The following is an 18772-nucleotide window of genomic DNA, read 5'->3' as shown; positions in this document are numbered from 1 at the left end:
TTTAAAAGCACATATCACTAGCCTGCTTACATTACCAGATTACAGGAAGCAATTTTTCTTTTTCCAAATAATGCCAGACATCCTATAGAAGCTTTGTTTTTATATTGAGAAAAGGACGGAGCAAATCGGTGCACCTAGTTGTCAGAGCAGTTCTTTTTCAGCATTTAAACCAAAAAAGAAAAAAAAACCCAAACATTTCATTTTTCAACTGAATAATCTTGATAAGAATGGTCACTATTTCTTGTGGTTATTAAATGAGCTCTGGAGGCCCATCTGGTCTGGGTTCAGATCCTAGGTCCTGCGTTCAAATCCTAGATCCTGGGTTCAAATCCCAACTGACAGTACCTGGCTGTGTGTTCTTAACTAAGTCATATAATTTTTCTGTGCCTCAGTTTCCTCAACTATAAAGTGGACAAAATGATTATACGTATCTCATGGGTGTACTGAGGATTAAATACAGTGATATACATAAAGCACAGAGCATACTGTTTAGTACATACTACGTATTCACTAATCGTTAGCTATTAAATTATTACTACTATGGAACACCCACTTGGCAAACAGACACTGAACTCTGTTCTTCTCAGTTTACTGTCTTATTCCTCACACCCACCTCGAAAAATAAGGCCATTTATTCCTATTTTACAGATGAGGGAACTAAGGCTCAAAGGAGATACCCAAGTTCTCACAGATAGGAAGTGGCAGAGCCAGAATATGAACTCAGTTCTCTCACTTGCCAGAGCCCACGTCTTTCAAGTACATCATGTGATGCAGAGCAGCCTATAGTAGACAAAGATAAAGCAGATAAAGCATAAGAGTAGCTATACTTCAAATATTGACATATGAAGTATTCATGATATTTATGCTTGAATTCTGAGTTTCCTCTTCCAAGAATAATGATTCTAGGGTTACTGAGGAGGTCCAGGTTTAGGTTGTAAGGAGAAAAGCTAACCCAGAAATCAGCACTTATTTGCATGTAACTTATAATAAGCTGTACCCTTGTGGAAAACGTCATCTAAACTTGGAAAGCCAAGTTCCACATTAATAATTATCGAATTGACATAACACCCTTTTTTTCCAGGGAGATCAAAATGACTAACGATAACACTGTCACTTTTCCAAGGAGGTTTGGAAATGTGGAATCGAAATTTTAGATTTAGGAAGAGTGGGTTAGTGAGTGACCTGCAAAATCTGGAGATGGTGTTAGAAGAGAGACATTCTTAGCCTTGGTGTCACCCACGTAGAGGACTTGCCTTGTGCTGGTGTCTCACGTATTCTCTATGCTGTTACTTTTTCAACTCCCTTATAAATCCCCTGAAGGCAGGGACCTTGAAGGGTGTTCTCCCTGTCTGTACCCCAGTAAGCAGAGTTCTGCATAGAAACCCAAGATACACCTTCCCAGCAGTGAGAGGGGATGAAGCCTGGCCATCTGCGATTTTCATATGCTATCTTGCCAGAGAACTCCTAATTAACTAATTCTACCCAGTCCACAGCATGTTATGTCTAATGGTTTCTCCAGGAGATGTTGGATTTCAGAGCAAGGACATGGACCCCAGAAAACATCCTCTGGGGCTGTTAAGTGTTTGTCCTCAGATATTCCCTTTATTGGAGATTTAAATCATGAAGTTCTGAGCGCCGCCCTCTGATGTCAGCATAGGGAGTGCCACTGATGGGGTGGCGGCCAGCAGTGAAAACCACTTCACAGATGTCTACCCAGAGCCCTGTTCAAGCCCTCCCACCCTCCTTCCTGACTCCTCCCTTCCCTGTGTACAACTGGTCACAGATGCAGGGCGATGCAAGGAGCTGGTGAATGGAAAGGACTCAGGGCAAGGAAGCCCACGACTCCCTTAGCAGTTCTGCCCGTGCCATTTGACTGATGGTATTCCCCTGGGTTGGTGGTTGATGCTGGGAGGAACCAGCTATGCTTGCTCCACTCACACCACTCAAGCCTTTGGTGGCAGCCTTTCCCCGTGTCTGATGATACGTCTTAACTATGTGCCACAAAGATATAGAAACATCACATCCCCTCATGCCTGCCCAGAATTTTTTTTTTTTTTTTTTTTTTGCTGTACGCGGGCCCCTCACTGCTGTGGCCTCTCCCGTTGCGGAGCACAGGCTCCGGACGCGCAGGCTCAGCGGCCATGGCTCACGGGCCCAGCCGCTCCACAGCATGTGGGATCTTCCCGGACCGGGACATGAACCCGTCTCCCCTGCATTGGCAGGCAGACTCTCAACCACTGCGCCACCAGGGAAGCCTGCTCAGCCACATCTTAAACAGCTCAAGCTGCCTCCCATCTCAGAACCTGTGTGCTCACTCCTCCCTTTGTCTAGGACGATTCCTGCCCCGACCCTTTGATCATCCCATTTCTAGTCCTTCTGCTATAGATGAAATGTTTGTGTCCCCCCACCCAAATTCACATGTTGAAACCCAATGCCCAATGTGATGGTATTAGGAGGTAGGGGCTTTGGGTGGGGCTTGGGTCATGAAGGTAGAGTCCTCATGAATGGGATTAGCGCTCTTATAAAGGAAACCCCAGAGAGCTCCCTTGCCCCTTCCGCCATGTAAGGACACAGTGAAAAGACAGCCATCTGTGAACCAGAAAGTGGTCTCTCACCAGACAATCTGTTGGTGCCTTGATCGTGGACTTCCCAGCCTCTAGTACTGTGAGAAAAAAATTTCCTGTTGTGTATCAACTACCCAGTTTACGGTATTTCGTTAAGGCGGCCCCAAAAGACATCTTCTTGTTTAGATCTCAGCATAAGCCTTCCCTTCCTGGCCCTCTCCACTCTTCCCTAGTCACCCTGTCCATTACGTGCACTGTTCTTGGTGCTGAGCATACAAGAGGGTAAGGACCATAGCCTTCTTGACCATCACTGTGTGCCCGGAACCAAGAACAGTGCTAGCAGAGAGGCGTGTGAAGTAAGCACTTGCTGAATGAATGAGCGATGATCAGCCAGGTTTGGGATCCAGTGACTTAGTATGGTCCCTTTCCCTCCCTGCATGCCAGTTGCCTCGTTTGTAGAAAGGGGGTATTAGCCTATGTGACGTCTGAAGCGCCATGCAGCTTTGGCAGCACGAGGGCTGTAGCCTCAGCATCACCCCACACCGGACTGTGCTTTCCTAGGTAAGGCAGCATCTCAAATCATGATAAAGCAAAGCAGATTAGGCCCATAGAAGAGGCCTCCCTCTTTCTACAAAGAAAAAAAAAAAATCAGTCTCTGCTTTTCCTAGGAATTCTGACAGGAATTGTCCTCCATGAAATCTTTTTGATTGAATCCTGTTGCCTTGCTCATGCCAAGGCATTTGCAAGTGGATGGAACAAATCCATTTTCAGATATATACATGAGCTATGCTTAGAAGGTAGACTTAACTGAGTTGCAACTGCTGGGATCTTTTTTTACTTTTATAATAATGGTGATTTATCTTTTTTTGATCTTCAGGTAAGACCCTAGGATTCCATTAACTCTTTTAAGTGGTTGTTCTGTTTAAAATGATATAGAATATAATGGAAAGGGGGCAGTTAATAAGGGGAAAAGAAATTATTTTCTGCCTAATTAGAGCACAGAAACTTAAAGCGACTTGTATTCTTTGGTCTAAGGCACTTAGGACTGCATGTTGTTTTTGAATGAATACTCCTAAATTTCAGTAAGTAAATACCATTATTATCAACATTTGACTTTGAATACACTAATGGAACTCCTGTAGGATTACTTTAATTTCAATGATGTATTTGAATTTGGACTATAGAAATGAAACTACAGCTTATATAATTTTTTAAAAATCAAGAAAAAGTTGATCAAGAATAGGTTGGCTTAATTAGGGCCTGGTTACTTAAAAACACATGCACAAATCAAAAAACGGATGTGCAAAGAAAGAAGTCAATGTTTGTATCGTCATGTTCCAAAACAATCAGAAGTGTCAGGTGTGAATTATATTGTAACTGACAGTTTTACAAATGTCATCTGTTAGAATTGGGGGGCCAGTGCTGGCAAAATAATCCACTAAATATTTTTGAGACCTAGTGGGTGCTAGGCCCTGTGCCAGAAGTTAGGGAATGGGAGATGAATTAGACGGTATCCCTGTCTCTTGGAACAAATGGTCCAGGGAAGAAGTAAGGCAAGTGCACAAAGAAAAAGAATGCAAGAAGGTCATGGTAGGTATTATCAGACAAACATTCAAAATGTTCAAAAATTTTGCTATGGAGTCCCAGGAAGGGTAAGAACAGTCACGCGTGTGGTAGTGAGGATCAGATAAGGCAAAACACTTGAAGGTCACTCATTTTCCAGACTTAGCCATGTCCTTCAAAGCTCAGTACACCTTTCTACCCTACACCTACTACTGTGGCATGGCTGTGAGAGATGACCAATAAACACTGACAGATCGATTGATCGATTGATTGATTGATACTCAATAAAAGGTAAAGAAACATACTCCAAACATATGCTGTAGCAGCCAGTTGGTAGAATTAGTGGATCCTGGAGACTTAAAGATGGATAAAAAGTTTGGCTACTGTAGTTGCAGACCCATAAATGCAAGTTCTGTACGTATGTATCATCTTTAGTTTTCTGGCCAAAGATTATTGAACCCAATCAAGAAAGGAGAAGTATGCATTTGTGCAGCCTACTCAGAAATGAAGGAGGTTGCATTTAGCAGCAGCTAAACTTTCTTTTCCATCAGAATATGCTGAGAATTACTTCACAGATACCTCACCAAAAAATGGTTATGTGGTCTGTGAGGGGAGAAGATGGGCCCTGAATTGTGCTGGCTTGGTTTTATAAAGTAGATAGATAGCAGTAAAAGTTTAGCCTTATGTGCAGGGCTGGCAGTCCAGAAGACCCCCCAGGATGTGCCAGGCCCTTAAGGACAGGGTGTTCTCACCCACCCCAAACACTGGCCCCCGGACTCTCCACAGTTACTCCCCCATCAGCTGATCAGCTTTGACCTGCACACACTGTGCAGACAGCTCACCCCTGGGATCCAGAGCCCCTGTTAGAAATGAGCCATGAGGAACTTTCAACCTGCACATTTTAGTTTATCACCTCTGCTTGCACATCCACAGGGCTCCTGGATGGAATGGGAACCCAGAACTCACTTGAGCTGCAGCTGGGGGAGGGGGGAAAGCCCATTCTATGGTGGGTGGTCTTTGGCATTAGGCTGCGGGACCAGAAATCAGAAACTTGGGGGACACAGTGACTTAACACTTACCCTACCACTGCCTTTTACTCTGCCTCAATGAGAACCCGGGGAAGTTTAGCAATGAGAGTCTCATGATACGGCAGTTGACAGGAAAGAAAAAAACCTGTCTCTGACCCTGGATCTCAAAGTTTCCATTTGGAGTAAATTTTCAGAATGGAAAATTGATTATTTAAACTTCAATGAATTTTTTAAAAAAGAATGGACTTTTGTTGGTTCTGTATCAGTGATTTTAATTAACTTTCAGAAGTCTACAATAATAACTGTTACCCATGATGCTATTATAGATAAAATGTGATGGGCATAGATAAAATTAAATGTTAATTGGCATAATTACCCAGCTAATATTTTAAGATTTGTTATCTATATGTCTCTTCTTTTACCTTATTGTACATTCTAGTTCAATATGAAGATTAAGAAAAAGAACTTTCTCTTCATCTGCACTGAGTTATTTTTCACTTTGAGTTTGCTAGTTATTAGTCAGAGATGATAATAATAATTTTTCTTAAAGTTCAGGCTGCAGCTGAGAATTTCCAAATTTCTGTGAGTCACCTCTGGAGCAGACAAGTCATTTATCCTCAAACCTCAGACTCAGACACTGTGCCAGGAAGGGGATCCAGGATTCCCCACCTTTAACACCAAACACCGGTACCATGACCTCCTCACCATGTGAGATGGCTATCCTTGGCTAGTCAGTGTGAGCTGCTGGGTCCCTTTAAGCAGGGCTCTGAGAGGGTTCTAATTTTCATGTTCCTCAAATGAGTAGCTTCCATGTTCCTACCTCAGCATCACTGGACACCTGATGCCCCCAACCTATGTCCTACTGCCCAACAGTGACAGACATTCATCAGCTGCACAGGAAAATATGTACAGGTTACTGTGCAGAAAATGCCCAGTGTAAGAGCTTGGACCATTAGGAGATCCAGCTTCTATTCCCTATTCCTCCAATAGCATTTGAATCATGGAATCTCAGTGTGGCTTAGTGCTAGGTCATTCAAATGTCAGTCATTTTTATTTTATTCTGCCCTATTATTAACTTTGTACTTTTCTTTAAATGATTTATTTTAATAAATAAATATACTTTTAAAAGAAAGCTTTATGTTCTACTGCAAAACAGAAATTTGTCTTGTTTGGTGTAAATTTTTAAAACGTCATAAGAATAAATATATTGGAGTTTCCAGCCAACACAGTAAAATGGCTATTGAAGTTCAGCCTCTGGGAGTAAAAAGGATTAAATATGGTGAACAGGAACTGACTCACTACTTAAAACCCAGGTGCTGAGGTAGGTTCTTCACTACCATTTTATATAATGTATATCTTTTAAAAAGTTGCTGACTTACTGTCTGAGGTTTTGACTTAAAGAAACGTGTAAAGATAGATACAACCTAAAGACTAGGACTTTAACCAAGCCACCAGCTGACTAGTGGATCTGATTAGTGAATGAAATAGCAATAGAAAGAGAGAAAAAAATAACTGATTAAAAATCTTGGAAATGAAAAATATGCTAGTGGAAGTTATAAAACAACTTAATAACATAAAAGTCAGGGCCAGAGACCATCATAGAGAGTATTATTAAAGGGAAACATACTAATGAGGAATTCAGCAGAACACAGCACAGACAAAAAAGATGAAGAAGAGGTAGAAAAGGAGGAAACAAAACAAAAGAAGAAAGGAAGCTCACATGAAGGATAGATTGAGACCCTTCAACAAACTTTTTATAAGTTCCAGTAGAAAAGAATGGAAAGAATAATGGAGAAGCACTATATGAAGAGTTAATACTTACAAATTTTAGCAAGACAACCTAAGATTAAAAGTATATTGTAGAGCACCCCAGATCTTGGTTTCTAATACCATTCTCCAATAAAAGGACCCAGGGGTCCTCAGAGAAATTGCTGATTCTAAGACTGGAGCAGGAAAGATACAAGATGAGCATGGAGTATCTTGCAGTTCAAGAAAGTAAGAAAATAATCAAACAACAACAAAAAAAAACCACGTTGGTGGAGGTATGTCAAAGGGATACACAGGGCACCAACTGAAAGAGCTGCTCCCAAGGACCAAAGTTGGAACAGCTCAAACAACAAAATAAAAAGTATTGGTTTATAACCCAAAGTATAAAAATACCTGTGAGTCCATATTAATATGAACAAATTATTGAATAAATAAACAAATGGGGGAGAATAGACAAATCTCCCATGCAGAAGAATTCCAAATAATTTATGTAGATACTTTGCCCCGAGGAGGTGGAGCATAACTCATTACTTAAGTGTGGGCGGCACATAGTGACTTCCTTCCAAACAGAACAGTGCGGAAGGGAAGGGGGAAGAAAGAGTAACTTTACAGTGGAGAAACCTGCAAACACTTTCTCAAGTCAGGTGGTCAAGGTTAATATCAACAGTGATAAGTCATGTTGATAGTATGTACCCTTGATATGATATAATGAGAATGGCACTTTATCTGTGTGATCTTCTTCCAAAAAACACATTACTCCAGGCTAATTATGAGGAAAACATCAGACAAATCCCTTTTGAGGTCCGTTCTTTAAAACTGTCAAAGTTATAAAAAATGAGATGAGCCTGAGAGATTGTCACAACCAAAAGAAACCTAAGGAGACATTTGACTAAACATATGTGGTATCCTGGAAGAGAGAGAAAAGGACAAGGGGGGAAATTTGAGAAAATCTGAATAAAGTATGGATTTTAGTTAATGCTAATAATATATCAATATTGGTTCATTGTTGGGGACAAATGAACCATAACAATGTAAGAATTCATAATAGGGAAGACTTGGTATGGGATATATGGGAACTCTCTATATCATGTTCTCAATAGCTCTGTAAATAAAACGCTGTTCTAAAATTTTAAGTTTTTTTTTTAAGTGTTAGTGACCAAGTGCAAGGATAAATAAGGGAATAAAACTTGTAGAACATCAAGGATAATGAGACCATCGTACCAGCAACCAGAGTAAAAAGACAGATTATCTATGACTATAAGTGAGTTGCAGTGAAACTTACTTTAATCAGCAGTACTAATAGAAGCCACACAACTATGGAGATAAATCTTAAAAGTGCTGGTGGAAAACAAAATAACAGTCAACTTAAAATTTTATACCCACATAAACTATTATCAGATAAATGATAAAATTAAGCCGTTTTCAACATAATGTTTACTATTTACATAACTTAAAGAACAACTAAAAGGTGCATTTCATAAAAGACAATTTTGAAGACAAATTTAGTTGGAGGACCTGCACTCCCAGATATCAAGACTTATAAAACTGCACTATGTTAAAAAAGAAAAAAACAGTAGTATTAGTAGAAAGATAGGCAAACAGACCAGTGGAACAGAATGGGATCTAAAAACAGATTCACATACATATGGTCACCTGAATTATGACAAAGACATCACTGCAATATAATGGGAAAATGATAGTCTTCAATCAGTGGTACTAGATCAATTAGTTATCATACGTCAAAAAGGAGCCTTGACCCTGCTTCACACCATATACAAAGATCAATTCAAAATGGATCATAGAACTAAACGTGAAAGGTAAGACAATAAAGATAACAAGCAATTTTTTAATGAACTTGGGGTAGGCACAGAATTCTTATATAACCCATAAAAACACTAACCACAAAGGAAAGTATTGATTATTTAAACTCTGTTAAAATGGAAAACTTGGGAATTCCCTGGTGGTCCAGTGGTTAGGACTCCGAGCTTCCACTGCAGGGAGCGTGGGTTTGATATCTGATCAAGGAACTAAGATCCTGCATGTCAGGTGGCAATTAAAAAAATTAAAAACAAAATTTAAAAAAGGAAAACTTGTGTTTATCAAGGACACTTTAAGAGAATGAAAAGATGGGCCACCAAGTGGGAGAAGATATTTGTCATATATATATCTAACAAAACACTTGTAACTAATATATATTACTTTCTAGTGGAAAATCACTCCACTAGAGTGATTTTCCACTAGAAAACCACTCATTACAATAAAGTTTAATGAGCACTAAACAATGGAAGTTCCAGGGTACTTTGGGAATCAGTAGTCTAATTAATTCCTGGCATGACAAATCCCTTCTAAATCCTATTATGTTTATATGTTAGACAGAGTAGGGCACAGTTTGGGTGATCAATGAGCATTCCACATATCCACCTCATGAGAGAAGCAATCTCTAGTTGTTTCTTATTCAGTGGTTGTCATAGCCAGCTACCTCGGCCAAAGATTGGACGAGGACCTGCCAAAAGTAGCTATCTTATGCAGTGGTTGTCATGCCTCTGGTACCCTGAGGGAGAGAAAAAGAGGGAGATGGGGCTGAGGATTCAAGTAGGAATAATCTAGAAAAAGAGAATTAAAGGAAATCCACCAAAATGCCACTTCAAGATAATTTGATTGGTTAAATAAACTCCTTCCAGATAGAAGGAGTTAGGTAATGTTATTTTCTTTCTGTATTTTTATATTTTCCACATTTTCTACAGTGGATAATGTGCTGCATTTGTATTTTACAAATTTTCTGTAGTTGATAATGTTTTGCATATGTAGGTTTCAAAATTGCAGACCACTTGTACAATGACAGCAACTTGTAGAAAAGATAAACTAACCAGTTAAACAGATTTAGGATCTTTCTAACTAGAGGAACCAAAATATTATATCCTGCTTTTTTTTTTTTAACTGTGGTAAATCCGCATAGTATAAAATGTACCATCTTAACCATCTTCGTACAGTTCAGTGGCATTACATATACATATTCACATTGTTGTGCAACCATCACCACTTTCCAAGTCCAGAACATTTTTCATCTCCCAAAACTGAAACTCCATATCCATTTACTCCCCATTCCCCTTCCCCTAGCCCCTGACATCCGTCATTCTATTTTCTGTCTCTGAATTTTACTAATCTATACCTAATGGAAGTGGTACCTTATACAAAATTCATCCTTTTGTGACTGGCTTATTTCATTTAGCATAATGCCTTTAATGTTTATCCACAGTGTAGCATGTGTCTGAATTTCCTTCCTTTTTAAAGCTGAATAATATTCGGTCGTATATGTATACTATATTGTGTTTAACCACTCATCCTTCAATGAACACTTGGGTTGCTTCTACCTCTTGTTTATTGTGAATAATGCTTCTATGAACATGGGGGTACAAATACCTCTTTGAGTTTCTGCTTTCAGGTCTTTTGGATATATACCCAGAAGTGGAATTGCTGGACCATAACATAATTCTATACTTAATTTTTCGAGAAACTGCCATACCATTTTCCACATTCTCACCAACACCTGTTATTTTTGTTTTGCTTGATAATAGCCACCATAATGGGTGTGAGACAATATCTCCTTGTAGTTTTGATTTGCATTTCCCTGATGATTAGTGATGTTGAGCATCCCTTCATGTGCTTATTGGAGAAACGTCTGTTCAAGTTCTTTACCCATTATTTTTTTCTGCGTGTGTTGAGCTATATAGTTTTTAAAAATATATTCTGGATATAAACCTATTATCAGATATATTATTTGCAAATATTTTCTTCCATTTGGTGGGTTGTCTTTTCATTCTGTTGATTGTGTTACATCCCATTTTTTTGTTTGTTTGTTTGTTTGTTTTGCGGTACGCGGGCCTCTCACTGTTGTGGCCTCTCCCGTTGCGGAGCACAGGCTCCGGACGCGCAGGCTCAGCGGCCATGGCTCACAGGCCCAGCCGCTCCGCGGCATGTGGGATCTTCCCGGACCGGGGCACGAACCTGTGTCCCCTGCATCGGCAGGCAGACTCTCAACCACTGTGCCACCAGGGAAGCCCTACATCCCATTTTTAATTAAATATTTTCATGATGGGTTGGGGTATGAAGGGAACTGTAATTTGTTGTTCCAGGTCAGCAATCTATGCTGGGCCCACTGAAACAGGGATGGCCTCAGTGTGTGTGACCAAGCATTCAGAGGGCTAGATCTGATACTTATGATTTTTGGTATGAAGGAATATAGCAGAAGTAAGTAAATCTCAGACTAGTCTTTGGCATCTCTCTCTGTCTGACCCCTCATCCAAACAGCATGCCAAGCCCTCCCTATTCTTCCTTCTCCAGTATGGTTGCCTCTATCCTTCCTTTCCATTGTTCTACTGCCACTCTCATTCAGACTTCTACAATTCTGCTGTAGATTTCCAAAGAGCTTGCTGTTGTTTAGAATGCCATTGTGAAAAACATAGACTTTAAACTAAAGGTTCCATGTTCCAACAAATTTGAGAAATGCTGGGTTAATAAAACTTAAACACATTTTTCTTGCAGGACTTCTCAGAGCATATACTATGCAAGGAGTATTGCAAATCTTCAAGAAGAGATTTAGTGTGCAGGTATTCCAAGATTATTTAGCTGCTGAACACATTTAGGGAGGTGGGTAGGGAAAGCACTATAAGCTTTGAATAGGACCTAGAAAAATGCTAATATATGGCAATCGCTTCCTAAATGGTCTCTCTGCCTCCAGTCTCATTGTCCCTCAACCTTCTGATCCCATCACAGTTGAATTAATCTACATAAGGTGTCACCCAGAGGTATTTCCTCTGGGCTACCAAAAGAAGGACATCAGAGCTTTAGGCCCAACTTATCTTTCTAGACTTTTGCTGACTGTGCCTCACACAGACCTTACACTTCCAACAAACTAGACTGAATGTTCTACCCAGAGTAGGTGCAGACTTTCCCACCTTTTTATAAAACCCCCCTCATGCCATCCCCTGTCAAAACCTTGCTATCCACTGGGTCTCCTTTTTGACCTTCTCTCCTCTCTCCAGGCAGAGGGAGTCTCTCCTTCATGCATATTCCCCAACACTTTCCATGGTATCAGACCATCATTATCTGTATGTTGCATTATTCCTCCTATTGGATTTTACTTTATTTTGAGGGAAGGAGACTGTGCCTTCTCCATCTTTGAATTCTTTGTCTTTCCTAATATTTACTTAGGGTTTATTTCCTCTGTCTTCTAGAAAACTTTTCAAAATCACACAAGCAAAAAAAAAAAAAAAAATGAGTACATGCTTGTAAAAATTCAAATACCACCAATATATGTGGAAGAAAAACATAAAAACCATCTTCTACTCTTACCCTCTCTTTCTAGCTCTTCTAATGGGAAACTTCCATTAACAGTTGACGGTGTATGTTTCAAACCCATATTTACATTTAAATATATATTTAAATATAAATACTTTTTAATTTTATTTTATTCATTTATTTTTTTTTATTTTTTATTTTTTTGCGGTACGCGGGTCTCTCACTGTTGTGGCCTCTCCCTTTGCGGAGCACAGGCTCCGGACGCACAGGCTCAGCGGCCATGGCTCACGGGCCCAGCCGCTCCGCGGCATGTGGGATCTTCCCGGACCGGGGCACAAACCCGTGTCCCCTGCATCGGCAGGCGGACTCTCAACCACTGCACCACCAGGAAAGCCCAATACAAATACTTTTTGAATGTAATTTAGTCTATTAGAACACAGATGAGATTATAGTATTCCCACTCTGCTATGACTTGCGTTTTTCACTTTACAGTAGGTCTTGGAGATCTTCCTGTGTCATCACATAGAGAACTAGCTCATAGTTTTAATGGCTTCACAACATTCCATTTATGGAGGTACTGTACTAAATTTAACCATTCCCTTTGGAAATTCAGTTTGCTTATTTTTCATAATTAAAATTAATGCTGTAATCAACATCCTTGTGCATATATCTATATAATATATCTATTATATGAGTGATCTGATCTGTAAAATAAGAGTAGAAAGTTGGACAAATGCTAAGAACATATGAAGTTTTGATGCTGACAAATTGTCCACTAAAAAACCAGTACTCACGATAAGCATGTGTTGAATAAATACATTTCACATTATAATTCTCTAAAGGAATTATCTCTCTGGTCCAGTGCCCAGCACAAGACCACATACAAATAGATAGTCAACATACATTCCTGTTTAGCCACAGTGGTAACCAGTTTTACAAATTCTTATCAGTTGAATACAGGATGGGTAGTAGCTAATGTGAAAGCAGTCTAAGGGTCTTAGTTGATTACAAGCTTAACACAAGGCAAGATAAAGCAGCATCTTAAAAACAACAACTCTGGTTACATAAACAGAAGGGTAATTAATTTCCAGATCACAGGATCAAATCATTAATTTAATTCCACAAGCATCCATCCCCTAGACTTGTACAAGTCAGACTACATGTATTTCAATTTGGAGCACTGGTCATAACACAGTCACTGGCAACCTGGGGTTTACTCAGGATCATAAAAGCTCTAGTGCCAGTCACATGAGGCAGAGGCAAAAAACTGAGACCTTTAGCCTAGAGAAGAGAAGACTTGGGAGGCCCATGATAGGCATCTTAAACAACTTGAAAGGCTGACATGAGGGAAGAGGAAGCAGACATGCTCTATGAACCAGCACTGATGGGTGGACTTGTCAAGCAGAGAGATTTCAACTCAGTGTGAGCTGACCACTTTCTAACCACTGAGGTCATTCAACAATGAAACGAGGTGCCTCATGAGGTAATGAGGTTCCCATCACCGAAGAGCTTACAGAAGAGGGATGTGGACTTTTCAGGATCTTGCAAAGACTATCCTGAAGAGTGAGGCATCTCCAGGTGTCCTGTAAGCATGGACAGAAACCAGCTTCCTCGGGGCAAAGGTATGAGCTCTTGCTCTGCTTTCCAATTATTCCAGCACCTCAATCTGTAGTACCCTGAAAAATTCTCTCCTAACATTCTGACTCCTGGTGGGAAAAGACTCAGAATGACAGAATTCAAGGACGAAGGAAGCTCTGAGAAACTGAAGGGAGAGTTACAAAGAAGATAAAACAAATAATACTGATAACAGGCATTGTCTTTGCAAGATTCTCTTATCTCCCTGTTCTCTGCCTCTTCACAGCTTTCATGATCCCCCATAACTCCCTCTTCCACCTTCTCCCAGGACTTTCCTGTCCAAAAGGAAAAGGTCTGATAGTTCACCTTAAGTTAGGGGTGACAAACAGGGTCCATCTCAAGAGCTAATTCCAATCAATTGGTAGTGCCTGCCTAAAGCCCTGAAGTGAGAGAGATTCTGGTGATGCATCTGGATTCAACAGGAAAGAGCACAGCAATTGATTAGTAGTGTCTGCCCTGAACTTAGTGGGGTGAGTAATGGAGCGCATGCCATAGAGATGATAAGCTTGCACTAAGATGTCAGTAGTTACAAATCCCTGGGAAGGAATGAGATATTATTTTCACAAAATATCTGTGGGAAGAGGGCAATGCTTAAAAAAAAAAAGAGGGGGCTTAAATCAGAGGAGATTACAAGCACAGTAACATTTTAGTGAGGCCACATCTGAGGGCAAAGAAGTAATTCCTGGTACCCCTATAATCCTACCACAGAGGTAGCCTCCAGTTCTGTTCCCTGTTGGGCAGACTGTAAAGGCCAGAGAGAGAAGGTGGACATCAACATCTGCTGCATCAAGTGTTTACAATGTAAGGTCCAGGAGTAAGGGTGAATGGATTTTTTGCCTAGAGATGACCATGCTCGTTCTTCCCTTCCATCTTCTATTCCAAGACCCAAATCGAGGAACAGAGTGGAGAAATGATTTCCCAAATTCTACATATTTTCCTCCTGCCTTCAGGTCCATGGCTGCTTATCCCTGATCCTATGAGTGTCCTTTCAAGTGTCCCTGCTGCTCCCGGGCCAGACTCAGGTAACTCTGCCCACTCCCTGAGCCTCCCACCCACCTCTCAGAGGTCTATTCCAAGTCTCACGGTGATTTCAGTAGTTGCTTGCTCCCTGCCTGCAGCCCACACTTACCTCCACAACGAAAATGCTTTCATTCTTCTGCCCCCATCACCTTTCAAGTTGTCGGTCCCCAGAGGGCCACAAAGGGCTCTGTTCTCCTCCTGGTGTCTCCTCATTGTGGACTCAAGACTGCCCCAGGGCATGGGTTGGGGTTGGTGGAGGGTGGGTGATGAGACACTCAGGGCCTCTACATACACCTTTCACTGCATGCTGAGGAAACTGAGGCCCAGAGAGGAAAGGAGACTCCCTCAAGGTGACACGGAGTCAGTGGTGGAGGTGAGACTGGAACCCAAGTTTCTTTGCATGGTGTCCAGTCTCTTCACCCCATGAGCCTCTGTGTGGCAGCTCAGGCTGGGTTACTTGAGTTGGTCTACACTTTATACCTTTAAAAACAAAGCTCGGGCTTCCCTGGTGGCGCCGTGGTTGAGAGTCCACCTGCCGATGCAGGGGACACGGGTTCGTGCCCCGGTCCGGGAAGATCCCACATGCCGCGGAGCGGCTGGGCCTGTGAGCCATGGCCGCTGAGCCTGCGCGTCCAGAGCCTGTGCTCCGCAACGGGAGAGGCCACAACAGTGAGAGACCCGCACACCGCAAAACAAAACAAAACAAAACAAAAAACAAAAAAACCCAAAGTTCCCTCTCCTCTTCCTCTCTCTGCTTCCCTCCTTCTTGTCCCTCTTTCTGGCTCTCCCCCACTTTTCCCTGTCTCTCATCTCCATCTCTCTTCCTGCTCTTTCTGCCTCAGTCTCCTCCCCTCTTCTCTTCTCCTCACCCCTTCCCTTCCCTTCCTTCCTTCTCTCTCTCCTTCCCTCCATTCTCTCTCTCTCTCCCCCCTGCCTCCCTCCCTCTGAAAGGATGGAGGAGGACTGCTTTCTGGTACAAGCTGTGTGTCCTCCACAGGCTGGGGAGGGAGCGTTGAGGAGGGCCAGAGGAAGAAGACTGAGGTACCTGCCCCCACCTCGGTTAACGGGGTCACATCCCTCCAAACTCCATTCTCCAGCCCCGCAACCTGGGTAGTCTGCCTATTTTCTTTTGAAGGGGTGCAATTTTATTTTCCTTCATTTTTTTTCCTTGACTGGATAGAGGAGCAGTCATATCAAGTAAAGGAGGGGTGATTTGCTGCTAATTGAAGTGTTTCCCCTCTTGGATTTCTGGGGGAGTGAGGAGAGGGGTCACCAAGAGAGAGGGTGGAAGTCACCTGGAAAGGGCGCACCTGCTGAAATGCCGATGCTATCTGATGAAGCAGATCGGTGTGTTCTGCTTCAAACGTGGTTAACAATGAGAGAAGAGTAGGAGTGCGGGTTTTGCAACCAGATACCTGGATAATGTGTAATAAATAAGGAACACAGATAAGATGGCCTTTTATTATTTTTCTAATCTATGCTGTCAGGTTTCACTTATGAAATGGAGGAGAGACAAAGCAGACCTATTTCTCTATGGGGTCCCCAGCATGTCCTCTCAGGTGGGCCTGGGGTACTCCTCCCCCTGAAGATTCACATTTTAGACTAGGCTGGGTCACTGGGGAGTTGAGAGAGAAACTTCCCCAAACCCACAAGTGTTGGTCTCCTGGAAAGAACACCCGAGGACGAGTTAGAAGATGGCAGTTCCTCTCCCTAGCACAGCTCACCTATTTTGTGTGATCCTGAATAAGCCATTTTACTTTCCAATGTCTGGATTTTCTCATATCTGAACTGAAGGAATTGAACTAAATAAGTGGTTTTCAAGTAATATGCCACACATCCCCAGGACTCACTACAAATGTGTTTCAGAGCTTCTCCACACAGAAAAGTAGTGCAAACGACAAAGATTGAGACTTCCAGAGAAATCTGCCCATTGCTTTTATTTGTTTAATGCATTAGCGTTTCAGGTAAGATTTAGTTTGAAAAGAAGAGTTCTCCTAAAGTATGAAAATCACTAAAATAGGGAATTCCCTGGCTGTCCAGTGGTTAGGACCCAGCACTTTCACTGCCGCAGGTCTGGGTTCGATCCCTGGTCAGGGAACTAGGATCCCACAAGCTGTGTGAAGCGGCCAAAAAAAAAAAAAAAAAAAAACCAAATCACTAAAATGAATTATTCTGCTCCTTAGACAAAGGCTGCAGGGAGGGGTCTAGATCTGGTGTATAAGATTGTCCTCTGAGAGTGAAAAGATAAGCCAGCCCCAAATGGTTGAGAGCAGAATTACACAGTCGTGTCAAATACACCAGCCTGCTCTCTGACCCACAACACTTAACTCTCACCTGACTGAACATATCCACAGACAGGATGCGCTGGTCAGAAGAAAGATCTATCACATAAGCAAGACCTGAAAAAGGATGCTGGTGGTTGCCAACGAAGCACTGCCCAGGGTGCCTGAGCCCCCAGTTCTAATGATATGTGTACGTGTGTGTGCATGCATGCATGCATGTCTGTGTGTCTAAGAATTCATAAGGCTATCTTTGTCTGATGTTTTTACACTAGGGATGGCTCAAGTATAGCGTACGTGTCACTTCCTCCTGATCCTGTGCCCATGGCAGACATGACTAATCAACTGTTGCTTTCCCACCAAGTCTAAATGTGGCCTTATACTCCTTCTCAACACCCCAGACAGTCCTTAACAATCAGTAAGAGTTTCATGAAACGAAATCTATCTTTCATCCCTGCATTTAAACATTTGAATCATGTAAGTAACTCCTTTTGTTTAGATCTCTGACTCACCAAGCAACCTTCTGATTATAACATAGTTTCCCATGGAAGTAACAGATACCAAATGGGCTTTTCAGAAGACAGGAGTGCTAGTCCTCTTAAAAGTTATATTCTTCACTAGATTTATAATAAGCCTTATTAATTCAGTCATTGACAATCTTTTCTCTAAAGCAAATTATCTTTCTTTCAGTATGATGACAAATTAGGTGTCTTGATACCTTAAGGTCTGAAGACCAGACCGTGGACTCTGGCAGATCCACCAAGATAATGTACTTCAGTGGAGCACTATCTGGACCACCAACCTTCTCCAGATAACTTACTCATCAACTCGGTACAATATAATAACATGTGTCATTTTTCCTTTCAAATCTATGTGATGAGTCCTACAGTAACTTCAAACTGAGGATTCTATGACTTAGATATTTGCCATTGCAGAGTGAGTTGAGGTCAGAGAACAGCAGAGTGGTTATTTAGTATTCGTTAGAATATGTCTGGCCAGCTTGATGGAAAAGGGGTGAGAGTGTGGAATTCTAGAAAAAAACCCATTCCCCTCCTGCAGCCCTTGTCTGTCAGACCATGTTCAAACTCTAAATCAAAATTCCTACACACCAGCAGCCACAGGGCATCTGGCCATGAATGTCTTCTTTCCTTGCCTGGTTTCTGAGATCATCTCAGAGTCATCATTAGAAAATAAGAACTAAATGCTTACCAAGTGAGGCCCTTTCAGAATATACCATAGATTGCCAGACGACCACTTGTCCTTCAATCACAGTTTTCCCACTTGGCTTTGTTTCTTGAGTCAGTTAGTCAGAGAACCACACTAAGGCCAAGGTTGGCTCAGTCTCCAGTGCAAATGAGTTCTGTAGCCATAGCCTGCACCCAAGGGGCTTAAACGAAAGGGTACACAATGCCATTCCTTCTCTTGGAAAACTAACTCAGACTTGGGTCCTGCCTACAGCAGGTCTCATATTTTTGCACAGAAAGTCAGCTCCAAAGCATATAAGCTTCCCTTGTGGAAATGCCTAAATATTCCTGAGATTTATACTCGAACAATGAAACTATCCCATCTGCTATGGGCTGAATTTCTGCCGCCTGCCCCCCACCCCCTGTCAATTCAT

The sequence above is a fragment of the Leucopleurus acutus genome (assembly GCF_964270905.1).
Source record: "Leucopleurus acutus genome assembly, chromosome: 14".
Lineage (NCBI taxonomy): Eukaryota > Metazoa > Chordata > Mammalia > Artiodactyla > Delphinidae > Leucopleurus > Leucopleurus acutus.
Note: the sequence above shows the minus strand (reverse complement) of the source record.